The sequence below is a fragment of the Bubalus kerabau genome, chromosome X (assembly GCF_029407905.1).
Source record: "Bubalus kerabau isolate K-KA32 ecotype Philippines breed swamp buffalo chromosome X, PCC_UOA_SB_1v2, whole genome shotgun sequence".
NCBI lineage: Eukaryota > Metazoa > Chordata > Mammalia > Artiodactyla > Bovidae > Bubalus > Bubalus kerabau.
The window spans coordinates 160,540,121-160,567,276 of NC_073647.1; the positions used below are offsets into that span (position 1 = coordinate 160,540,121).

At 45.1% G+C, this 27,156-nt stretch overlaps 1 long non-coding RNA gene across 1 annotated transcript in view; it reads right to left on the reverse strand.

The window, feature by feature from the left end:
• Positions 1–9,306: 9,306 nt before the first annotated feature.
• Positions 9,307–27,156, reverse strand: part of LOC129639382 (uncharacterized) — a 202,360-nt gene continuing 184,510 nt past the window's right edge. Inside the window, exon 4 of the long non-coding RNA XR_008708372.1 lies at positions 9,307–9,365. This is a non-coding gene — a long non-coding RNA (uncharacterized LOC129639382). The remainder of the gene's footprint in view (positions 9,366–27,156) is intronic.

Sequence of the window (27,156 nt, forward strand, 5' to 3'; positions counted from 1 at the left end):
GGACACGACTGAGCGACTTTCACTTTCACTTTCAGGGCCTTCCCTGTTTGCTAAGATTCCACCCTTGCAATGCAGAGAACTGGGGTTTGATGCCCGATCAGGGAACTAGATCGCACATGCCACATCTAAGACCCGGCACAGACGAATAAAGAAAAAAAAGAAATGTGAAGAAAAGAAGACGCTTCTGTTCTGTGCTCTCGCAGAATGGGCATCTAATAACATCACATGTTCCAAAGAATATGTATGCACAGTGGGAGTTTGCCACCAACCCACCCACATGTGTCGTCTCATCTGGCCCTTCCTTCCCATCAGCAAGGGAAGAGAATCCCAAGGCCCTCCTGGGATCCAGGAGTGTTTTCAGGCACTGGTTTTTAGGTATCTGTGCACCTCAACCTCTCTCTCATTAGTGAGTTGAGTAATAAGTCACAATAAGTCTTTCCCCCAAAGATTGATTCTCGTGTCTGCGCTGAATGCAATAAAAACAACTTGGGTGGCTGTGATTTTTTTTTTTTAAAAAAAGCAAGTATCTGGCCCAGTGATATGGTTTATTTATTTCAATAAATATTTCTAAACTGATGGGGAAATTCAGCTTCACCCTGAGTCATTTAAACCATCTTCAAGTCAAGATTTCACTTAATAACTCCCTCTGATCATCATTTTGTTGTTCAGCTGCTCAGCTGTATCTGACTGTTTTGTGACCCCATGGACTGCAGCACGCCAGGCTTCCCTGTTCTTCATTATCTTCTGGAGTTTGCTTAAATTCGTGTCCATCAAGTCAGTGGTGCCATCCAACCATCTCATCCTCTGTCATCCCCTTCTCCTCCTGCTCGCAATCTTTCTCAGCATCAGGGTCTCTTCCAATGAGTCAGCTCTTGGCATCAGGTGGCCAGAGTATTGGAGCTTCAGCATCAGTCCTTCCGATGAATCTTCAGGAATATTCAGGATGTGCCCATCACTGCATGTATTAACAGTCCTGGCTGCCTGGAAGTGGGTACCACTGCGGGAGCAGGGGTGAGCTGGGGGTAGAACCAGAAAGTAAATAGGTATTTGTTGAAAAAAGAAATCACGAGCTTGAAGTTAAATCGAGGGAACGGAAGTACACACTCCCTCTCTGTGACAGAAATGAACAGCCCATGCCATCATCGTGCAATAACGTGCCAGAGCAAAATTTTCTTACAACTAAATTCCCCTTCACGAGCAGCCGGTTGCATTTTTCAGGAAAGGAATAGAAAAAATAGCATTAAGATACATTTCCCTTCATTTCCCACACGTGTACAATAAAAACTTCAAAAATAGTTTGAAATACCATTGCTATAAAAGGTGGTAACAGTAACGACAGGGGGGAAAAAAATCTACATTCTCAAAATTATCCTAAACTTTTATTAGCACTTGGGGAAGTAAAAGTGGAAAACGAAGGATGTCAATTTCTCCACTGCACAGTTATCTATTTAATCTGAGTAAATTCATTCTGAGCTTTCCTGGTGGTTCAGATGATAAAGCGTCTGCCTGCAATGCGGGAGACCCAGGGTCAATCCCCGGGTCGGGAAGATCCCATGGAGGAGGAAATGGCAACCCACTCCAGTACTCTTGCCTGGAAAATTCCATGGACAGAGGAGCCTGGTAGGTTACAGTCCACGGGGTTGCAAAGAGTCAGACACGACTGACCGACTTCCCTTTCTTTCTAAACTCGTTTAACCCCACTGGGTGTAAATACGATAGAGTGTAGAGTGACACGTACATGGTTTACCCCACAGAACAAATTAGTTGGACACGACTGAGCGACTCAACTGAACTGAGTACAAATTTTAGCTAAATGGCAAGATATATGAGTTAGAGGATTTTTTTCATTTTTTGCTTATCTGTATAAATCTCTATTTTTCTTAAAAAAATTTGTTTTTGATGTAGACCCTTTTTAAAGTCTTTATTGAATGTGTTACAACTTTGCTTCTGTTGTTTATGTTTTCTTTTGGCCTCGAGGCACATGTGGTCATAGCTCCCCAACCAGGGATCGAACCCACACCATCTGCAATGGAGGCAAAGTCTGAACCACTGGATTGCCCGGGAAGTCTTTCTATAAATCTTTCAGATGAGTGGTGCTGCTTTATATGAATCCTTCGTTCTGAAAATTCAGCCTAGGATGTTATGATCATGTAGAAGACAAGAAAGGAATATTTCAGGGATCTACCCTAGCAACAGTTAGAACTGGACATGGAACAACAGACTGGATCCAAATAGGAAAAGGAGTACGTCAAGGCTGTATATTGTCACCCTGCTTATTTAACTTATATGCAGAGTACATCATGAGAAACGCTAGACTGGAAGAAACACAAGCTGGAATCAAGATTGCCGGGAGAAATATCAATAACCTCAGATATGCAGATGACACCACCCTTATGGCAGAAAGTGAAGAGGAACTCAAAAGCCTCTTGATGAAGGTGAAAGTGGAGAGTGAAAAAGTTGGCTTAAAGCTCAACATTCAGAAAACGAAGATCATGGCATCCGGTCCCATCACTTCATGGGAAATAGATGGGGAAACAGTGGAAACAGTGTCAGACTTTATTTTTCTGGGCTCCAAAATCACTGTAGATGGTGACTGCAGCCATGAAATTCAAAGACGCTTACTCCTTGGAAGGAAAGTTATGACCAACCTAGATAGCATGTTCAAAAGCAGAGACGTTACTTTGCCAACAAAGGTCCGTCTAGTCAAGGCTATGGTTTTTCCTGCGGTCATGTATGGATGTGAGAGTTGGACTGTGAAGAAGGCTGAGCGCTGAAGAATTGATGCTTTTGAACTGTGGTGTTGGAGAAGACTCTTGAGAGTCCCTTGGACTGCAAAGAGATCCAACCAGTCCATTCCAAAGGAGATCAGCCCTGGGATTTCTTTGGAAGGAATGATGCTAAAGCTGAAACTCCAGTACTTTGGCCACCTCATGCAAAGAGTTGACTCATTGGAAAAGACTCTGATGCTGGGAGGGATTGGGGGCAAGAGGAGAAGGGGACGACAGAGGATGAGATGGCTGGATGGCATCACTGACTCGATGGACATGAGTCTCAGTGAACTCTGGGAGTTGGTGATGGACAGGGAGGCCTGGCGTGCTGTGATTCACGGGGTAGCAGAGAGTCGGACACGACTGAGCCACTGATCTGATCTGATCTGACCCTAAGAATTGCTGAGAGTTTTCACAGCACTTTGTCTGCAAGAAGTCAGATGCCTGGCATTAAGATAATGGTTACTGCAAATCCCGTCAAACACGAAGCTGCTATGGAATGAAAACTTTTGTTCCGTAACTGAAGATAAACTGCCCAGGTTTAAAAAAGATGAAACTAAAGAAAGTCACTGAAAACTCTGTTTCTAGGGCATGTAGGTATACACGCACACACACACATACATATTTAGGTGAACTGCTATGAATACACATAGCTGGCAGTTTAGAAAGGTATACTGTGAACTTTTCATACCATCGAGTTATGGCAGATATATTATATTAGGTGACCAGGTAGAACTTGACTGGGAAAATTCAGAGTTTCACCCCCAAGTCCAAAGACTGAAATTAATCTGTAAACATATTTTCATTACAATGACAGAAAGGCCTGATTTAACTTAACTCTTGCTATCAAATGATCAAATCCATCATTGCTCCTAAACATTATATTTTAAAAATAAGTTCGACAGGCTCTCTTTGAATCATTTTAAATGGTTGGATTTAAATATCATGCTATTTTAGGACTCTGAGCCTATGGAATCTTAACATAATTCGCTGGAAAAAGAGAGAGAGAGTACAGAAAGATAAGAAAATGAAAAATAAGTCCACTGAACTATGCATAACAAATATTATACTAAAGGAACTTGAAAATTTCGGAGAAGGCAATGGCACCCCACTCCAGTACTCTTGCCTGGAAAATCCCATGGAAGGAGAAGCCTGGTAGGCTGCAGTCCATGGGGTTGCTAGGAGTCGGACACGACTGAGCGACTTCACTTTCACTTTTCACTTTCATGCATTGGAGAAGGAAATGGCAAGCCAGTCCAGCGTTCTTGCCTGGAGAATCCCAGGGACGGGGGAGCCTGGTGGGCTGCCGTCTCTGCGGTCGCAGAGTCGGACACGACTGAAGCGACTTAGCAGCAGCAGCAGCAGAACTGTATTCACGTATACAGGCTTCCCAGGTGCCTCAGTGTAGAGAATCCATTTGCCAACGCAGGAGACACAGGAGACGTAACACACACAGGTTCAATCCCTGGGTAGGGAAGATCCCCTGGAGGAGGAAATGGCAACCCACTCCAGTATTCTTGCCTGGAGAATCCCATGGACGGAGGAGCCTGGCGGGCTACAGTCCATGGGGTCACAGAGTCAGACACAACTGAGCACAGTACAGTATAGTAAAAAACAAACACACACACACACACATATTGGATATACACAGACATAAACACACATATATATGTATGTGTAACCATGTCATATAAACACATATAAATATAATTTGTTCCGTTGCTCAGTCGTGTCTGACTCTTTGTGATCCCATGGACTGTAGCCCGCCAGGCTCCTCTGTCCATGGGATTCTCCAGGCAAGAATCCTGGAGTAGGTTGACATTTCCTCCTTCAGGGGATCTTCCTGACCCAAGAATAGAACCCAAGTCTCTTATGTCTCCAGTATTGGCAGGCAGGTTCTTTGCCACTGGCAACTCCTGGGAAGCCCAGGTTAGCTTACGCATACCCAATGGAGACTATACATTAGCTTATGCATATCCAGTGAAGACTATAGACTAGCTTTCCTGAACCCAAGAGAGGCCACAGGCTAGCTTACTCACACACAGTACAGTCTATAGAGCAGCTTGCATGTTCAGTCGCTTCAGTGCTGTCTGACTTTTTGAGACCCCACGGACTGTAGCCCACCAGGCTCCTCTGTCCATGGGATTCTCCAGGCAAGGATACTGGAGTGGGGTGCCACTCCCTTCTCCAAGGGATCTTCCCGACCCAGGGATCGAACTAGCATCTCCTGCATTGGCAGGCAGATTTTTTACCTAAGTCACCTGGGAACCATTCCTTCAGGGTAGGGGCTCCTAACCAAGGGGATCCAATGCGTGATGATTTGAGATAGAGCTGATGCAGTAATAAGAGCAATGAAGGGCACAGGAAGAGTAATATGATTGAATCACCCTGAAACCATCCTCACCCTGGTCTGTGGAAAAACTATCATCTTCTAAACTGCCCCTGGTACCAAAAAGTTTGGGGACCAATACTTTAGGGTCAGCCCAGCAGAGAAGCCAAGAAGACAGCTACTGAGGCAATTAGGGGGCAGGGAAATGGCCAAATTTCCTTTTCAGTCACTACTGCACCTAGCAATTAGCATACTGTTAAAATAAAAGAGTTCTTTCAGTTCAGTTCAGTCACTCAGTCGTGTCCAACCCCTTGCGACCCCAGGACTGTAGCACGCCAGGCCTCCCTGTCCATCGCCAACTCCCGGAGTTTGCTCAAAATCATGTCCGTTGAGTTGGTGATGCCATCCAACTCTCTCATCCTCTGTCGTCCCCTCCTCCTGCCTTCAATTTTTCCCAGCATCAGGGACTTTTCCAATGAAAGACTAAACTATGGTGGGAGAAATTCCACGAGGCCATTCATAATTCTGATGTTTTGCACGTATAATTTGCTAGCTGTATAGCACATCAGTCATCTAGCTGCTTGAAGCCTACAAAAGTAAAGTAAAATTTACTGAATGGACACAGATTAGGAAGTACCATAACCACTGTTTGTTGACAGACACAGAAAGACTCAAGTACGGGCTTAATTAACATATGCTAAAGGCACTTCCCTGGTGATCCAGTGGTTAAGAGGTCGCCTTCCAGTGCAGGAGATACAGATTCAGTCCCTGGTTGTGAAAATAAAAATCCCACATGCCCCAAGGCAACTAAGCCCAGGCATAGCAACTAAGACTCGAAACACCCTAATAAATATTTTAAACACATCTATATCTATAATGTATATCTATATCTATGAAAGTGTGTTAGTCGCTCAGTCATGTTCGACTCTTTGCAACCTCACGGACAGTAGCCCGCCAGGTTCCTCTGTCCATGGAGTTATCCAGGCAAGAATACTGAAGTGGGTAACCATTCCCTTTTCCTGGGGATCTTCCCGACCCAAGGATGGAACCCAAGTCTCCTGCACTGGGGTTGGATTCTTTACTGTCTGAGCCATCAGGGAAGCTCATATCTATAGATAGATAGATGGTTGATAGACAGATGTATGTATGTATATGTATGGCTAAAAAAAAGCTAATCGCTAGAAAAAGAAATATGATTTTGAGTTCTCTGGATGTTCCCTCTGAAGGCTGGTGGTGATTTGGGACCTCCCTTCAGCACTTGTATTATCTGTTTGTAAATCTGAGTTAATACAATGATCAGAGAAGGAATTCCTGTGTCATCTGGCAGACCACCAGTCATGCGTCTCTGCTCTGTTAAGACTGATGAATCTGCGAGGCCCAGATTCATCACTCCGTGAAATTCTGCCGCATCTCTGGAAATTAACTCTGCAGAGAATCAAAAGGGAGATTCGTGGCGTTGGCACACGCGTCCAAAGTTCCTCTTCAGTTGTTTCATTGCCTCTGCAGGACGCAGGGGTGGGGAAGATGAACAGGCATCCCTTCACTTACTCTTCGCTCTTGCCTCTTCATCCCTTGCCTTCGCTCTTCAGTGAGTGAAGGGGTTCACTAGCAATTTTCCTGTACACACTGGCCCTCAGCGTTCCGGGCTGTGCATTCAGGAAACACACGTGCAAGTTCAGAGTGGGCTAGTTGAGAGCCTGGGTGCTGATCCATCCCTGGAGACCTAGGCATGTGTGGTGGCATGCAAGTTACATCGCTCAGGGCAAGATGCTGCCTTTTATAGGTCTCTGCAATTCAGGACATCTGCTTCCATCAAGATCCACTGAGTTGGGGGGGCGGGGTGGAGGGGGTCTTCCCTTGTGGTCCAGTGGATCCATTCGTGGTCCGGGAAGATCTCACAGGCCATGCGGCGGCTGAGGCCATGCTTCACAACTACTGGGTCGTGCTTCACAAAAAGAGATGACACCACAGTGAGAAGGCCGTGCCCACAACTAGACAGACCCCGCGTGCAGCCGTGAAGAGCCAGCACGCTCAAAATTATCTTTAAATTAAAAAAAAAAAATCAACTCAGTTGGTGGTTCAGGGGTTAAGACTCCAAGCTCCCAGTGCAGGGGCCTGGGATTCGATCCCTGGTCAGGGAAGTATATCCCACATACCGCAACTAAGAGTTCACAGTCCACAACGAAAGCAAGCACCTTGAACGGTGGTGCTGCAGAAGACTCCTGAAAGGCCCTCGGACTGCAAGGAGATCCAACCAGTCCATCCTAAAGGAAATCAGTTCTGAATATTCACTGAAAGGACTGATGCTGAAGCTGAAGCCCCAATCCTTTGGCCACCTGATGTAAAGAACTGACTCCTTGGGAAAAACCCTAATGCTGGGAAAAACTGAAGGCAAGAGGAGAAGGGGACGACAGAGGATGAGATGGTGGGACGGCATCACCGACTCGATGGACATGAGTTTGAGCAAGCTCCAGGAGACAGTGAAAGACAGGGAAGCCTTGCAAGCCATAGTCCATGGAGTTGCAGAGTTGGACACGACTGAGCGACTGAACAACTATAAGCTATGAACTCACTTGCAGATGCAAACCTCTTAAACACCACTCTCACAGTTCATCCTGAAATAATGCTGAAATTTGAAATGGGGCCGCTCTCTTCAAAACCAGGCCTCTGTATTTGAAGGGATTTCACACTTTTGAAAGGTAATGGAGAGTAGGCTGGCTCCCTGGAGAAATCATCGCCTCTGAGCTCTGTATCTGGATATATAAGTGTACCCCAAAGAATCTAGAACTCAATGAACAGGAACTTAGGCAAATGCTGGGAGACAGTGGAGAACAGGGAAGCCTGGCATGCTGCAGTCGAACGGGTGGGAAAGGGTTGGACATGACTTGGCGACTGAACAGCAACAACAAATATAAAAAAACACAAAAGATCCACGGAGTCAGTCTTAAAACATAAAGGTCAACTGGCCCGTTAAGTTTTCCAACAGCTTTCTTAGTGAGGGTCGGTCTGTTCAGTTCAGTTCAGTCACCCAGTCGTGTCCGACTCCCTGTGACCCCATGGACTGCAGCATGCCAGGCCTCCCTGTCCATCACCAACTCCCAGACTTTACTCAAACTCATGCCCATAGAATCAGTGATGCCATCCAATCATCTCATCCTCTGTGGTCCCTTTCTCCTCCTGCCTTCAATCTTTCCCAGCATCAGGGTCTTTTCAAATGAGTCAGCTCTTCGCACCAGATGGACTAAGTATTAAAGTTTCAGCTTCAACATCAGTCCTTTCAATGAACACCCAGGACTGATCTCCTTTAGGATGGACTGGTTGGATCTCCTTGCAGTCCAAGGAACTCTCAAGAGTCTTCTCCAACACCGCAGTTCAAAAGCATCCATTCTTCAGCGCTCAGCTTTCTTCACAGTCCATCTCTCACATCCATACATGACCACTGGAAAAACCATAGCCTTGACTAGACAGGCCTTTGTTGGCAAAGTAATGTCTCTGCTTTTTAATATGCTGTCTAGGTTGGTCATAACTTTCCTTCAAAGGAGTAAGCGTCTTTTAATTTCATGGCTGCAGTCACCATCTGCAGTGGTCTGTTCTGTATCCCACTTCCTTTTGGACACATAACTTTAGAGGACTCTGGACAGAACTGTGAGGCACCCAAAACCTGGCTCCCATGCCTAATTAGGATGCCTACTAGGGAATCGATCGATTTCTACCACTATGATCCATGGGTTATACACAAAGGAAGAATTCTAGAGTCATTTTCAAACACCCTAAGGAAGAAAAAAGAGACGCGCCAGACTGCCCAGAAACTCAAAACCGAAGCACATTTCAGAGTCCTGATCTGTTTCGAAAAGAAAGAACAATGTAAGTGCTTTTCTTTTTTTGCTCAAAATATCGTGTTGGTTCTATTTCATCAGCATTTTTCCAACCCACTAACACAGGGCTGTTTCATACCATCTTGCTTATGTCAGACACCTGCATACATCCTCCTCTCGCCTTTTAGCAGAACAAAGATTCAGAAATGCTGAGGTCTATTAGAGCGATGTTAAGGGTGCAGATGCTAACTCTGATACTTTTCTGAAATGTTTTCTTTGGAATCTTAGATCCATTGTTCAGCATTCTCTGTCAGAGACAATGAAATAACACCTACCTTGCAAAAGAAGAAAAAATGTTGCTTTTCTGTGAAGTAATTTCCAATTATTGGTGGTTTTCCTTTAAATGTCAAGAAGAAGAAAGACTGGGAGACCATATACTACAACATGTAAGCTCTGAAAAAAAAAAAAAAAAGACTTCTGTTTTAAAAAATTTTTTTTTCTTCTTTTCACTTGTCTATATTTTCTGCATTTCCCCTAATGGATAAACTACTTTTTATCATTGTGATCATTTACCATGTTTCTAAGGTGGTCATGCCATAGTTCCTAGAATTTTTTAAAATGAAAGTGTTACTCAGTTGTGTCTGACTCTTTGCAATCCCAGGGACTATAGCCCCCCAGGCTCCTCTGTCCATGGGATTTCTCCAGGCAAGAAGACTGGAGTGGGTTGCCATGCCCTCCTTCAGGGAATCTTCCCAACCCAGGGATCAAACCGGAACCTCCCACCTTGCGGGCAGATTCTTTGCCATCTGAGCCACCAGGGAAGCCCGTGTGTGACTCCAAAAGTATCAGTGATTTAGGAGCACCGGCAAGCGTCCGATCTAATTCGTGTGATTGATAACCTACCTGAGCAAGGCTCTGCATGGTCTCTTTACTCCAGAAATGTCCACATTTGATTTCCAGTGAGACACCCCAATACCGGCCATGCTTCTTCTCACCACTTGAGCCTCGTACCCTCAGGGTGAATTTTTTTCCTTTTTTTTAAATGGGCCCCATTTTCAAAGAGAGGCACCCTCTACATCACAGACACTGTGATTCATTACTTTTCTGCATAGCTCATCAGAATGCTACACTAATTTTGTTCCCAATAAACTGCTGCTCCCGGATTTTCAGGCTTATATGAGCAGCAAGCCGTCTTAATAATAATAACTATAATTTATTGGGTAGTTAAATATATGCCAGGTGCTCTGCAAAGCATCCTGAATATACCACTGGATTTAATTCTCGAAACAACCTTCTTATGGAAGTAATATTAATAGCCTCGTTTTTTTTATGAGAAAGCTGATGCTTAGAGAATTTGAGAATCGTATCTACCTTCCCCAAACCAATAAACGATCGTGCCCCGAATTAAACACGGGACTCCTTTGCTGCAGAGACAAGCCACAGTGCCATGTGATTCGACAGCCAATGTCCACTTTATTGCTTTATCTTTCAGGCAAGAATGTAAACCCAGGTTTCCCTGCAGTTTTGATTATGCAGGCAATTTCTTGGTGTTCTTAAGGACATTTGATGATACCTGGAAGACTTTCCCTTTTTTTATTTTTAGAATTTTTTATTTTTCTGATGTGGGCCATTGTTTTAAAAGTCTTTATTGCATTTGTTATAATATTACTTTCGTTTTATGTTTTCCTTTTTTGACCATGAGGCATGTGAGATCTTAACTCCCCAACCAGGGAATAAACCTGCTTGCTCTGTAGTGGAACAAGTGAACCAGGGAAGTTGCTCCGTCGTGTCCGACTCTTTGTGATCCCATGGACTGTAACCTACCAGGATCCTCCGTGCATGGAATTTTCCAGGTAAGAATACTGGAGCGGGCTGCTGTTTCCTTCTCCAGGGGATCTTCCCCAGCCAGGGATAGGATCTGGGTCTCCAGAAACGCAGGTGGATTCTTTACCAGCTGAGCCACCTGTAGTCGAAGGTGGAGTCGTAAAACACCAGGGAAGTCCTCCTCCTTTATGAGTTGATTTCATCCGTAAGGCACCAGGATGAAGCAGTAACAACACACGTCACAAGTGATAACCTTTCAACCCACTTTTCATCTCGGTGACACAGCAGTTAACCTCACAATGGTATGACAAAGAGATAAAACTTGGCCCTTTTGGTATTAACATGATTGCTATCATTATTAGCATGTTATGTTAATAAATGAGGGACCGAGGATGTTATACTAACTTATAATGACTTAAATTTATGAATTTAACCTAGAGATGGACTGACCACATGCCCACACGCACGGCAAAAATTAACACCAACGTACTATATTCTAAGTGGGCTGACTTCAAAGTCTTGCTGATCAAACAAGAGCACGCTGGAAAAAAGATGAGTTATCTATTGATAAGGTCACATGACAAATATCCCTAAGCTCAATGGCTTCAAAGAAAGTATACTGGAAACTTTCCTGGCGGTCCAGAGGCAAAGATGTTCCCTTCCAATGCAGGGGATGTAAGTTTGATTCCTGGTCAGGGAGGTAAGGTCCAACATGCCTTGTGGCCCAAAAACCAAATCACAAAACGGAAGCAACATTGTAGCAAATTCAATACAGACTTTGAAAATGGTCCACGTCAAATGAATAAACGGATACATAAATGAACTGCAGTGATTTAGCTCAGGAGGCAGAGGGGTGGACATTTATTTAAAGTGTGTTCAACTGGGCGGCTCTTTGCTGTCTGCTGACTTTACTTATAGGGTCTGCAATGGTGTGGTGTGAACCAACGAACATCGCCACAGATGTCTTATTTCCAGCAAGCTGGCTCAGGCACACACTCGCTGGCATCAGTGGGAAGAAACAGAACAGTTCAAGTTCTTTCAAAACCTCTACATGCGTGCTAAGCTACTTCAGTCGTATCCGGCTCTTTGTGACCCCATGGACTATAGCCCACCAGGCTCCTCTGTCCTTGGGATTTCTCCAGGCAAGGATACCGGAATGGGTTGCCGTGCCCTCCTCCAGGGGATCTGCCCGACCCAGGAATCGAACCTGCAATCTCCCGTGTCTTCTGCATTGACGGGTGGGTTCTTTACCACCAGGGCCACATGGGAAGCCCCTTCAAAAGGTCTACTTGTGTTACAAATGTTTACACATTCACTGGCTCAAGTAAGTGAAGCGGGGCGAGCTCAGTACAGAACTCTGCCCAATGCAGTGCTCAGAGGAGACGTGGTGAAGGCTGTGGTTGGTACAAGGACCGAGGGCTCAGGGCGCGCATGCAATCACTATTCTTCAAGGAACAGCTGGATACGGTGCAAAGTAATTGTTAGAAAGAGCTCAGTGACAGCTATGGACACCCTACAAAAGGCTGTTCGGGGCAAACGCTTCTCACGGTTTAATTGCACAAGAGGGCATGCTACGCGGGGCGGATCTCATATCTAATTCATCCCAGCGGTCACCAGCGGACACTGTGAGGCTCAAAACTGGAAGCACTGAAGAACAACACACTTGAGCTTTTTCATCTGTAACAATGCACGCGAACCCAAGCACAGTCAGTTCTCAGCCCAAACGGTATCCCCTGGCTGTAAGTCACAGGACTGAGAGGTCTCAAGCAAATAACTGCACACCCTGTTGAATGGCTCCCATTTCCTGAGATCAAGACTCATGATCAAAATTGGGTGTGGGAACAAAACTGGGATGGACTCTCCTTTTTGAGAATCATGCTACAGAAGATCTTTCTTTCAATCAACAGCAGAACATCAACTCCGTGGCTCTCAGGTTAATTCTATTAAAGGCAGGAATTCTAGGATAAACTGGGCAATGGTGAATGTAGTATGCAGCTTCCTACGCAAACACAACTGGAATTAAGCGTCTTTAAGTGGCATGGTATCCCGTATAATCTTTATATTTTCCAAGTCACGCCTTTACCAAATATGTCCCCAGAAAATTACTCCATTCACATTACTCTAACTCCCTTTGATTATTCATTAAATATCTGCTTTTGGAATCAGACATATAAATTTTTTCTTACTTTCTTTCACGTAGCTTCTATATAAACTGCTCATGAGACAAATCCCTCTTAAAATCTGACACCAGGAGAAAACTTTACCTGATCAACTTGTTTGCTTCATTTATCCAATTAAAAAAAGAGAGAGAGAGAGATAATTTTGAGCCTTATCTGACTGCAAAAAGCACAGAGCAAGTATAAGCACATAATTGCAGTTTCTACGTTAACTGAGGTTTGAATCAGTGTTGTTATCTTTAATCAGACATTGCCTACATTAATTTTGTAATGAACTCTTTGGGCGTGTGGGGAGAGGGATATAAATAGTCTCAGTTACCTAGAGCTACAGAGGCATACATTTAAAATGTAATGACTAACTATGGAGAACGGAATGGAAGTTCCTTTAAAAAGGATAAGTAGGGTTACAGTATGACACAGCAGTTCTATCCCTGGGCACACATCTGGAGAAAAACATGGGCCGAAAGGATCCAGGCACCCCAGCGTTCACTTCAGCACTGTTCACCATACCCAAGACACGGAAGCAACCTAAATGTCCATCAACACATGAATGGATAAAGACGATGTGGTACATATACAGAATGGAATACTCCTCAGCCATCAAAAAGAAGGAAATCATGTCATTTGTAGCAACATGGATGGACACAAATGAGATTGTCATACTAAGTTAAGTAAGTCAGAGAGAGAAGGAGAAATAGCTTAATGAGACCATGGATGCAGAGTCTAACAAGAAATGATACAAATGAACTTATTTACAAAAGAGACAGAATCACAGACTTAGAGAATGAACGTACAGTTGCTGCTGGGAAAGGGCACTTAGGGAGTCTGGGATGGACATGGACACACTGCTGTATTTAACATGGAGAACCAGCAAGGACCTGCTGGACAGCACAGGGAACTCTGCTCATTGTCATGTGGCAGCCTGGATGGGAGGGGAGTTTGGGGGAGAAAGAGCTTCCCTGGTGGCTCAGATGGTAAAGCGTCTGCCTGCAATACGGGAGACCCGGGTTCAATCCCTGGGTTGGGAAGATCTCAGGGAGAAGGAAATGGCAACCCACTCCAGTATTCCTGCCCGGAGAATCCCAGGGATGGAGGAGCCTGGTAAAGCTCGAAAAGAGTTGGACACGACTGAGTGACTTCACTTCACTTCGCTTCATACATATGCCCGAGTCCCTTCACTGTCCACTTGAAACCATCAAAACACCGTTAACCGGCTGTTTCCCAATATGCAATGAAAAGCCTTAAAAATACATTACTTTTAGAAAATGTAATGGCTCAAAACAGCAATTGATTTCTCGTGATGCTGCGGTGTTGATCATCCAGGCAGGCCTTGGTGGAGACGGCTCACCTCTGTGGTTTGCGGTATCTCTGGACTCACAGCTGAGCCGGGTAAGATAGCTCTGCCCTGTGTGCTGTGCTTACGGTCTCACTTCATCAAGGAGGCTAACCTAGGGCTGTACACATCACAGCAGGGTCAAAGACAGCAGAAGCAGAAGTTACACAGCTCCAAGAAGTCCAGTCTTAGATTTTTAACACCCTTCAGTTCAGTTCAGTTCAGTCGCTCAGTTGTGTCCGACTCTCTGCGACCCTGTGAATTGCAGCACGCCAGGCCTCCCTGTCCATCACCAACTCCCGGAGTTCACTCAGACTCACATCCATCGAGTCAGTGATGCCATCCAGCCATCTCATCCTCTGTCATCCCCTTCTCCTCCTGCACCCAGTCCCTCCCAGCATCAGAGTCTTTTCCAATGAGTCAACTCTTTGCATGAGGTGGCCAAAGTACTGGAGTTTCAGCTTTAGCATCATTCCTTCCAGAGAACACCCAGGGCTGATCTTCAGAATGGACTGGTTGGATCTCCTTGCAGTCCAAGGGACTCTCAAGAGTCTTCTCCAACACCACTTTGTTGCAATTCTCTGGCTGAAAAGCAAACCAGGAGGCCAGTCCCTGCAGAAGAGAGAGAGGGAAAGAGCCTCCATCTCTTGGGAACTTCAAAAAATGTGTGACCATCTTCAATCTTAAAACGCAGGTGATTCACCCCTACAGGCAGTGACTGGCACAAACCCACAGACTTCTGTTGCAATAAAATGCTTGTATCCACTTAAGGCAAATGAAAACCCAAATCTCGTCTTTGGCAGATCAAATAGAAATAAGAGTAACTCATGTATATTTCAAGTGAATACAAGATTCATCAATTAAGGCAACATTGGAGATTTCACAGTATAAATGAATTACAGAGTCGATGAAACAGAATTTAATTGCAATGTATTGACACAACGTATGACATCTTCTCAAAATACGTAAAAGAGTGAACTGAATTATAGCTTTCCTAGGATTTTAAAACAAGGTTTTGATCTCGTTTCCCCTAATACTTAATCTTTCCATTAATACTACACAGATGTTAAAATAAATATGAGGTTCCTGTGTGTCTAGTTCCAAGTTGTCTACAAAATGCAGCATGGGCTTGCCTAAGAAAACATTAAAAAATAAATAAATAATGGAAAAGGAAATGGCACCCTACTCCAGTACTCTTGCCTGGAAAATCCCATGGACAGAGCAGCCTGGTAGGTTGCAGTCCATGGGGTCGCAAAGAGTCGGACACGACTGGATGACTTCACTTTCACTTTTCACTTTCATGCGTTGGAGAAGGAAATGGCACCCACTCCAGTGTTCTGGCCTGGAGAATCCCATGGACAGAGGAGCCTGGTGGGCTGCCGTCTATGGGGTCGCACAGAGTCGGACACGACTGAATCGACTTAGCAGCAGCAGCAGCTCCAAGTCACTGACCCCCAGGAGCTCCGACCAAGGGAAACACAGTCAGGTCTCCAAATAAAGAGTCAAAAAATTAAAACAAACAAATTCAGCCACTGGAACTTAGAGAAAAGGACAATATCATTCTACGGGCTTACTTCTTATTAAGTGTGCATTTCCAGAATCTCTTAAATTTTTCACTGAAGGATAAAAACTAACGTCTCCTTCCGTATATCTTAGTTCTTCACAATCATCTCAAAGACAGGTAAGAGGCGTCACAAAGGCAACTCTGAAAGCAGAAATTTCTCTCTGTGCCTCTCAGCCCTATTCTACCCCAGGATGGATAAAATTGGTATCTTTTCATCTGAAGCAATACCCTTCTTAGCAGGAGAAGTACAAAGACATGAGAGCCGTCTTGACAGCAAGGACTTTTTTTTTTTGCAAAAAGGGAGCAAAACCCTCTCTGATGGCTTTGATGGGAGACGGAGTTCAGCCATGAGTGTTCCGCTCAGCGAGATGGATATTTCGCTCAGACTCAAGAGGCAGAAGGGATTGTTCTGCGAGGCTAATGATAGGGACACAGCCAGAGAGGCATCTCCGGAATCTCTGTATGATTTCCTGCGTCCGTTCACGGGCCGGCCACACAGAAGAACGGCTATTACAGAATTCACCTCTTCCGTCCTCCACCAGCTGGGGCGTTATTTCCCCATGAACTCAGGGCTGCCATTACTGTCAGAAAACCAGCTCATCTCCGTGACAGCTGAGAGTCAGATTTTGATTCCTGGAGAGGTTTCATGATGAAATGCAGGGCTTTCCTGGGGACTGACGCACGGGGTGCTTTTCCTTCCTTGGGACTGAGACACAAAGGTATTCAGTGTGCTAGAGACCGTCCTAAGCATCCAGTCTATTGACAAAGTTCCAAGTTAGCCTACAGAACGTCCTACTGCTGATACTGAAACCACGCAGGACCCCATGAGGACCGCTGAGTTCCTCCCCCTGCCTTTTGTCTGTAGAAGAACTTTAGTCAAAGGATCCTTTGAATCAGACAGTGAGAAAATGCAGAAAGAAAGGAAAACAGTCAAGTGAGACAAAATAATAATAATTTAGCCTTTCAACAACGTCAAAGACCTTTAGATCCTCCTCAAGGAGTCTGGTCAAAGCTATGGTTTTTCCAGTAGTCATGTACAGACGTGAGAGTGGCATCATAAAGAAGACTCAGCATCAAAGAGTTGATGCTTCTGAACTGTGGTGTTGGAGAAGACTCTTGAGAGTCCCTTGGACTGCAAGGAGATCCAACCAATTCATCCTAAAGGAGATCAGTCCTGGGTGTTCATTGGAAGGACTGATGCTGAAGCTGAAACTCCAATACTTTGGCCTCCTAATGAGAAGAGCTGACTCACTGGAAAAGACCCTGATGATGGGAGGGATTGGCAGGGGGGCGCAGGAGGAGAAGGGCACGACAGAGGATGAGATGGTTGGATGGCATCACCGACTCAACGGATATGAGTCTGAGGAAAACTCTGGGAGATAGTGACGGACAGGGAGGCCTGGCGTGCTGCAGTCCATGGGGTCGCAAAGAGTCGGACACGACTTAGTGACCAAACAGCAACAACAAGGACTATACCTTATATTCTGAGCCATGTCCTTTGAACTGTTTTGCAGATAAAGAAACCCCCACCAGGTGGGAGAAGTTACCTAAATGCTGTCCACAAGCACGGAGACTGCAGACCAGTAGGAAGCTGAAGGTTGACGATGCTGACTTCTGATTCCTTCGTCACCAACTGATCAGATGTATGTCTACAAGCTGACCACACCCTGTTCCTTGAACATTCTAAGACTCCGGAGTATCCTCTCCAGGGGAGATGCATAGTCTTGATCTTGAGGGCATTAGCCTCACTGTGTCCCCTTCTGCCTGGAAAAGCAATAACGTTGTTTCTTTCTACTTCACCCAAAACTGTCTCCAAGATTTAACCAAGCACCTGTCAACAGGGGCCAGATTTTGGCAGCAATAATCATACCGCATTTTCATTTGTATTGTTCAGTCACTCAGTCATGTCTGACTCTGTGACCCCATGGACTACAGCACGCCAGTCTTCCCTGTCCATCACCAACTCCCAGAGCTTGCCCAAACTCATGTCCATTGAATCGGTGATGCCATCCAACCATCTAATCCTCTGTCATTCGCTTCTCCTCCTGCCTTCAATCTTTTCCAGATTCAGGGTCTTTTCCAACAAGTCAGTTCTTTGCATCAAGTGGCCAAAGTATTGGAGCTTCAGCTTCAGCATCAGTCCTTCCACTGAATATCCAGGAATGATTTCCTTTAGGATGGACTGGTTGGATCTCCTTGTTCCATGATAGTTCTTAACACTAGAGGAGATGCTTCTGGCTTCAAAGAGGTGATCCCCAGTGTCTGCATCGGGATTTGCCGGCAGGAAGAAAGTTCCTACTTCCTGAATGGGAGACAGCTCGTGGCGGGACACTCAGAACCTTGGATCTGTCCAGACCCTCGTTGACACGGGGTATCACCCACTGCAGAGCGCCCACCCTGCGGAAACGCTGGTTGGTCGAAAGGCACAACGCCGTCTGCCACCGATAGTAACGGGGAATTTCTCAGTCATGCACCTGGGCTGTGCATGCTTCTCTTCCTACGCTAATTCAGAGAAGTGCTTTTCCTCTGGGGATCGACAACCTCAGCAGATCCGGAAATCAAAGTGGATTCCCCGAAACAGACTGCAGCCAGCCTTCTTATCATAAAGACAAGGGGCCAGATAAGCCTGCAGACTGGACTTTGCGGCAACCTGCTCCCGGGAAGGCCACATGTGTGTGGAAGGGGGCAGGGGAGATGAGAAGGGCAGTCTCCACTTTCTCTGAAATGCCTTCACTTCATGGCGCCTCTATCAGAGACCCCCTGGCAGACACACTCAGAAGCCATGTGGTACCAGCGACTTAAGCATCAGTTAGCCCACCCTGGTGGACATCAGGTTAAGCATCACAAGGTTTCAACATGTGATCATTTCACGTTTACACAACCGGGAGGGTGTCAGTCAACACGGGCTGCTGTAACAAAATACCACAGACTGGGGGCCCTGACACAAAAGACATCTATCATGTTAACACTTTGGGAGGCCGGAATTCCAAGATTCAAGGTTGTTCTCCTGAGACCTCTCTCCTGGCCTTGCAGATGACTGTCTCCTCCCTGTCTTTGGTCTTTGCCATCCCTTTGTGTGTCTAAACCTCCCCCCTCCAACTTCTAATAAGGACACATCAGTCAGATTGGATTAGGGTCCAGCCCACAACTTCATGCTGCCTGAATCACCTCTCTGAAGGCTTTATCTCCCAAGACAGTCACACTCTGAGGTCCTGTACTTTGCTGTTTCTTACTTTTTAAAAAAATAATTTTAGTTAGTTAGTTAGTTAGGACTTTGCTGGGTCTTCAATGATGCACCCAGCCTTTCTCTCATTGCAGCAAGCAGGGGCTACTCTCTAGGGCTGGTGCATTGGTTTTTCATTGCGGTGACTTCTCTTGTCATGGAGCGTGGACTTTGGCAGCTGAGGTCCCCAGACTCTAGACTGTGGGCTCAGTAGTTGTGGGCAAAGGACTTAGGTGGTCCACAGCACATGGGATCCTCCCAGAACAGGGATCAAACCCATGTCTCTTGCATTGGTGGGTGGATTTTTTTTTTAACACTGACCCACCAGCAAAAGTGCTAATCACTCAGTTGTGTCCGACTCTTTGCGAGCCTATGACCTATATAGCCTGACAGACTATTTTGCCCAAGGGATGTCCAGGCAAGAATCTTAGAGTGGGTTGCCATTTCCTTCTCCAGAAAGAAAGAAAGAAAGTGAAGTCGCTCAGTTGTGTCTGATTGTTTGCAACCTCATGGACTGTAGCCCGCCAGGCTCCTCCGTCCATGGGATTCTGCAGGCAGGAACACTGGAGTGGGTAGCTATTCACTTCTCCAAGGATCTTCCCCATCTGGGGGATCAAACCCAGGTCGCCTGCATTGCAGGCGGATTCTTTACCATCTGAGCCACCAGGGAAGCCCCACCACTGTGCTCTTTTACACAGAGACTTAACCATCCAAGAATTCTGGAATCTGAGGGCATCCTGGAGCCAAACGCAACGTGGATACTCAGAGATGGCTGTAGCGGGGATCAGGGCTGTAACAGGTGGATTTTGGAGGAAACCATTCAGCCTATCATAGAATTTTCTCCTGTAACAACATCTTGGTATAATTCTGTATTTTTCACGACTTCCATTGTTGGAATAATCATACCTCCCCACCCACAACACCACCATGATAGTCAAGGTAGCCTTTCAGGTCCAATACTAATTCTTTTGATGTCCAGACAGAAAGGCAGGAGAGAGATACTAAGATGGACCTTCAATCGATGGCCATGGTGGAGTTGCAGACCCTTTGCCCTCTCCTGATTGGCTGTGTATCACATTCTACTTTACCATAAAGGACGTGGTACCAAGACGCCCCCAAATAAGGGGCTCTCTGCAAGCTGGACCACATTTTCTGGTTGATGACCAGCTGGTGGCATCACAGCACACATTTTGAGGTTGCACTTTGTATTTTTTTTTTTAATGTAATACGATGAGCATAAAAATGGAGGGCCCCGGTTTCACCCACTCTTGTTAAATCCTTGAACTTGGGACTTGAGCGCATGCAGAATCTGGCATCTCAAAGAAGGGCAGACAGGGGCTCAGATAGGTGAACAAAAATCCCCTTGTTACTTTTCACAGCAACTTCAAAACCTAAAAATAACTTACTTGACATTTGTCAAGTGTTTCTCTCTGGAGAACAAGTCGGAAGTGTGTATGTTTTCTTAATTAAATCTCAAAATTCAGGTGTAGGTTTTTAATGTCTAGGTATTTTTTAAAAATCCTAATTCATTCATAGCATTATTTGGAGTAGTTTATTTTCATCTGCCACTGCTAAAACAATCTTTCAGGAAGCCATGTTTTCACAGGGCTGAAATGGTGGTAAGGATCCAGTAGCAACAATACAGACATCACACTCTTTTAGGCACCAATTCCTTTTGTTTTAGAACAGCTGGGGGTTATGCAAGTTGAAAAATAAAATCTGTCTTGTTCTCTTTTGGCTTGTCTGAAAGAAAGCAGGAGAAGTATTCCAGGAATGACTTTGGTGCTAGAACTTGGACCTAGACCTTGCTTCGTACATGGAGCCTCTCTGACCCTCAGTCTCTTCATCAGAACAACAGGGAGAGTGACCGCTAACAGCAAGCGGTTAGTGAGAACGTATTAACATGCAAGGCACCATATTAAGATTTTGACCTGCATTCAGTTTTCAAACTATTGGGTTGGCCAAAACGTTTATTTAGGTTTCCCTGTAAAACCCGAATTTTGGGACCAACTCAGTAGTTCATCTTCACAAATACTATTTAAAGAAGGTCTCATTCTTATCGCTTTCTTACAGATAGGAGAGCTGAGACGAAAGGAGGTTAATTTACATGCTCATGCTCTCACAGTAGAAAGAGGCAGAGTTGAGATGTGAATATAAATTCGCGTGGTTCCTGAATTCTGATTTTCGGGACCAGGAGATCCAGATAGTACTTATAAAGTTCTTGACGCAGGAGAGGTGCTGGAGACACGTGGATGTTACCATGACCAACAAGCAGGGAGGTTATGCTGGAGACACGTGGATGTTACCATGACCAACAAGCAGGGAGGTTATGCTGGAGAGACGTGGATGTAACCATGACCAACAAGCAGGGAGGTTATGCCAATCACCTTCCTGAAATCCAGAAACAACGTAGCTGAAGGATTTTCCAGGACCATCAATCTTGCATCCAGAAAAAGAAATGGACAGACCCTTATAAAAAGTATCCTTAGGGACTCTAGGCTCACTTTCAGCAAGGATGTCTTGAAAGTCAAAGTGAAGTCGCTCAGTCGTGTCGGACTCTTTGCGACCCCATGGACTGTGGCCTACCAGTCTAAGGATCTCTTAATTGTTGCTAAATGCTTACAATGTTTTAGTAAATATTCCAGAATCTAGATTTTGATACTTCTGTCACTCGTGTACTATTTAGTCTACTGAGGGGAATTTCACTTATACAGACACCAGAAAAGCATTCTCAGAAATCTGGAAAACAGATATTCTACAACAAATGGCTTGGCTTCCCCAACAAATCGGCAGCAGAGAAGAAGCCAGAAGGGGAGGGAATCAAAGTTTAAAAAAAAACAAAACAAAACGGGGTCCTCCCTGGGAGTCCAGTGGTTAAGACCTTGCCTTCCAAAGCAGGGGATGTGTGTTCAAACCCTAGTTTGTGGGGCTAAGATCCCACATGCCTTAAGGCCAAAAAACCAAACACAAAGCAAAAACAATACTGTAACAAATTCAATGAAGAGCTTGAAAATGGTACACACCAAAGAAAAACAAACAAAAAGTCTTAAAGAGTTAGAAAAACAAAAAGATGCATGTCAGCAGTGTGTTTGTCTCTAAGCTCCCAGTATGGAATATACATAAAAGAAAGAAAGATTCTTACTGTACATAGTTCTTTTATTCCTCATGGAAATCTTTCATCTTACAGAAAATCAGAATTTCATCTCAAAAGCTTTCCAACACTTTCCAGCCATCCATCTTCCATTATGATAGGGACCTTGGGCTAAGGAGATTAAGAGTATTCCTTTAAACTTAAAATTTTTATTTAAAAAAATAAGCCTAACCTGAACCAAATCATAAAGGGAGATCAAGAAAGACTAAATTGAAGACATTCGATAAAAATTAACCTGCTCTATTCAAAAGTGTCAAAGTCTCGCTATGCCAAGAAAGACTAAGGAGTTATTTAAGAGGTGGCTCAGAGGGTAAAGAGTCTGCCTGCCATGCAGGGGACTTGGGTTCAATCCCTGGGTTGGGAAGATCCCCTGGAGAACAGAAGGGCAACCCACTCCAGTATTCTTGCCTGGAGAATCCCATGGACAGTGGAGCCTGGTGGGCTACAGTCCATGGGGTCACAAAGAGTCAGACACAACTGAACGCCTAATACTTTCACTTTAAACTAAACAGGGCAGGTAAAGGAAAAATTGGACATTATTCTTATGACTGGCAGAATCTCAATAGGTCTCTAGAGACACAAAGCATTGGGTCCTTGTTAAGCTCCTGATTTTGATCATTGCACTGAGGTTATCTAAGATAAACCCACATGTAACATAGTATTCCTACAGTTCTGGACGCACTTCAGGAAAGTATCATTGACTACTTCTGTAGAATTCAAGTGTCTACATTATGTCTGAAAACACGTATTCCTTCTACCTGTGGTCTCCCCTGCTTTCCAAAGTTCTCCATTCTGAGCTCACATTTATCTGCAACGATTTTCATTCAACTAGATTTTTTCTTCGGCGGGGGGTGGGGGCAGCCTGGTTTATTTTCAAGACAACCGAGTAGCAATTTGGAGAACACAGTGATATATGAAAAGCATACAGCAGGAACTACCCTTTTGTAGAAGTGCGCAAAACCTTCCTCTCTGACCAGACAACAGAAGGAAGTTCACCAGAATCAGCTCGGAAAGCAGTGTTACTTAAAAGCATCATTTTCAGACCAGCCACCCTAGCATTCCCTGGCAAGAACACACAGGCAGACTCCTGGGACCCACTCCAGAGCCACTGAATCAGAGGCTCTGGGATTTGGCTGGGAAGTGCACGCTTTAAACACACAGCCCAGGTGCAGCTTATCGTTCCGTACTGAGCAAATATTTATTAGTGTCCTCTGTGTGCAAGATGCCACTCAAGGTTCTGAAGATAAAAGTGTATGAAAAAGCAACCAGCACCCAACATGGTACAGACTCCCTGAAAGACAGTTTACACGTTTCTTACAAAACTAAGCTCCAATACTCTGGCCACCTGATGCAAATAGCTGCCTCGCAGGAAAAGACCCTGATGCTGGGAAAGATTGAGGGCAGGAGGAGAAGGGGACGACAGAGGATGAGATGGTTGGATGGCATCACTGCCTCGATGGACACGAGTTTGAGCAAGCTCCAGGAGTTGGTGATGGACAGGGAGGCCTGGCGTGCTGCGGTCCATGGGGTCGCAAAGAGGTGGACACAACTGAGCGACTGAACTAAAAACAAATGGGCTGGGACTTCCCTGCAAGTCCAGTGGTTAAGAATCCACCTCGCAATGCTGGGGATGTGGGTTTTTATCCCTGATCAGGGAACTAAGATCTCACATGGTGCAGAGCAATGAAGCCCACCCACAACTAGACTGTCCACGCACCCCAACAAACGCTGTGTCACGAGACAATGAAGATCCCGTGTCCCACAACTAAAGGACCTGATGCCGCTAAATAAAAAAGAAAGAAAGAAAAGAAACAAGCTATGAAGAGACATGCAGGAAACTTCCATGCGTATTCCAAAGTGGAGAAGCCCGTATGTAAAGGCTACATGATGCATGATTCCAATTAGATGACATTCTGGAAATGGCAAAACCAAGGAGACACCGAAAAGATCAATGGTTGCCAGGGCTTTGGGGGCAAAGAAGGGTAAAAAAAAAAAAAAAAAAAAAAAAGGTGTAGCACAGAGGATTTTTAAGGCTCTGACATTATTCTGGATAACGCTGTAATGGTGGACACACGCCATCACACATTCATCCAAACCCACAGAAGGTACAAGAGCAAAACCAAACTCAACAGATCCGATGGACCTTGAGTGACAATTTTTTTTTTTTTTTTAAAGCACATCCTTGGCTGCACTCAACAAAATTTAAAAGCAAAATCCCACTGATCCCTGCACTCATGGAGCTCTGGACTAGCGCCAAAGTTTGAGAACAAGCAATGCAGGAGACACGGGTTTGATTCCTGGATCGGGAAGATCCCCTGGAGAAGGAAATGGCCACCCACTCCAGGATTCTTGCCTGGAGAATCCCAGGGACGGGGGAGCCTGGCAGGCTACTGTCCATGGGGTAGCAAGAGTCGGACATGACTTATCGACTAAAGCACCACCACCAAGGATCTGAGGTTGAAGACCACAGAGGTGAAGGGCCTTTCTGCTCACTTCATGCCACGAGGAACAGTATAGCAACCTGACTTAGTGCATGTAAATGACCTTTATCTTGACCTTGACCAAGTAGTAGCCAAGTTAACACCTGTTCCTGTTGATGTCTGGGTCACCCGAAGGATGGCAGGAACGTCTTACCCAGGGAATAATGCAGGTTGGATGGCCGATGGGACGCCCAGATGCAATCAGCGGGAACTGAGGTCTTTCCGGGGAAATTTCTGAGATGGATAGCCACTCCAGCCACCTCCCAAAGTGCCATGCCGAATCCAGAAAGGGTATCAGCAACCTGGTGATCAATTGCCAAGCATCTCGCCCTCTCTGTTTCACCCCACCCTCCACATGGCAGTGTTTAAAGTCACCCAAAGACAAACCATCTCATCGATCAATCAACTTTCAAAATGCAGAATGACAGTGCTCCCTCAGAATTTCAATACATGTGTTTGAACTATTATAATGGAATCCCATTTTTGGTAGACAGAAGTCCAATTTGGCTTCTGGATGATAGCAACCCACTCCAGTGCTCTTGCCTGGAAAATCCCATGGACATGGGAGCCTGGTGGGCTGCAGTCCATGGGATCGCTAGGAGTCGGACACAACTGAGCAACTTCACTTTCACTTTTCCCTTTCATGCATTGGAGAAGGAAATGGCAATCCACTCCAATGTTCTTGCCTGGAGAATCCCAGGGACGGGGGAGCCTGGTGGGCTGCCATCTATGGGGTCGCACAGAGTCGGACACGACTGAATCGACTTAGCAACAGCAGCAGCAGCAGGTCCAATTTGGCTTCTGGATCAAACCATGAGGACTGGCGATCAGTTTTACAAGTTGATTACATACCGCACATTTTCCCATCAACAGATTTGAAACAGCTGGTCCACTATTTCTACAGGAATATATTCAATAAATCACAAGTATACAGTTATAATATGCTGATGATTAAATTTTTTGCTAGAGCTCCAGCATATGAAAAATTTTAGATGCCAAGTTTAAAATAGGTGGGAAAGTGTTTTGTTTTGTTTTTTTTTTCCCAAACCATTTTAACATAGCGGGCGCTAGAGGAAAAGTTTTAAAGAAGCGTTTTTTGTTCACCATTCACATTTAACATGTGAGCCTTTATGGAGCTCACGTACTGACTGGAGATGGCATAGAAAGAGACGACCATGGAGGTTTGAGGGTGAGCACGAATTAGAATAAAATTAGAGGCAATTGCGAGCAAATTGTGGGAAGTAATCCAGGAAGATTAACAGCTTACTATTCTGTGCATAATGAGACCTATTTTTATCATCATTTCAAAGAGGTAGTAAGGGAAAGAAATAGAGTCTCTATTCCAAAACTTGGAATATTTCCAAGCAAAGAAAGGGCTGCAGCAAAGGAAAGCCTGCTTTATGTTATACAGGAACATGCCTTGGACTTTGACATCAGATTTGCAAGGCTCCATACATTCTTTTGGGTGTGTGTATGTTTTGAAGTATATATTTTTAAAAATTATTTATTTTAATTGGAGGCTAATTACTTTATAATATACATTTCTCCCCCCAAAGTGCAGGGGTAGGACTCCATATGGAACACTGGGAACTGAGCTGGTCTCTGGAGAGAAGACTGAACAGGAGGAAAGAGGCATTCATCTTCATGAGGGTTGGAAAGAAGACCGTGGAAGAATGCGTCCGGTGGATGAATGAATAACATCAGACCAGAGTGTCAGATGTGTCAGGAGGATGGGAGGAAGGGATGTGGAGTGGGGAGTGATCAGGGGAGTCAGGGCATCCTTTAGTTTAGTAAGAACAAAATAAGAAACAGGGGAAAAAAAAGCGGGGTCAAGTGTGGGAGCGAGACGCACGTGAGCCTAAATTACAAGGGACTTGAAGGCCACCGTGTCCACAAGGGAGAACAAAACAAGTCAGAGCAGAGAATGGGGTAATGCGAGGGAAAAAGAAAATGCAGTGTCGGCCCAAGGCAAAGAGAAGGGCAGGCATGCTATGTTATAAATCAGGGTTGTCAGCGTTACAAGAGAGGGGCTGGGGGAGTAAAGGATGAGCTTGGGAGAAAATGATCAAGGAAGCGCAGGCTGAAAAGGAACTCGTGGCAGGAGACTGGAAGGCTTAATAAACAGCTTCAACAGGAAGAATGGGACTCAGAGCATAAGAGGTCAGGGGACGGCGTGTCTCTCCGAGGGTGGCAAATAAAGAAAAGACTGGGCACGTAGTTCGGGGACATGAAAAGGCAAGCCTTCATACACTCTGTCCCATATAAACCCCCCACACAATCACCAAGGATTGCAGAAATGAATATAGACCACCACCTCGGAGGCCTGAATGAATGAAACAGCAGTATAACCATGTGACTCCTACGTCCAAACATTGATGAGTTAGAATACATTCCGTGAGTTTATCCACATACATTTAATTGGTCATTGTGTGTGTGTGTGTGTGTGTGTGCACCATTTAGTTATGTCTCATTCCTTTTCACCCCATGGACTG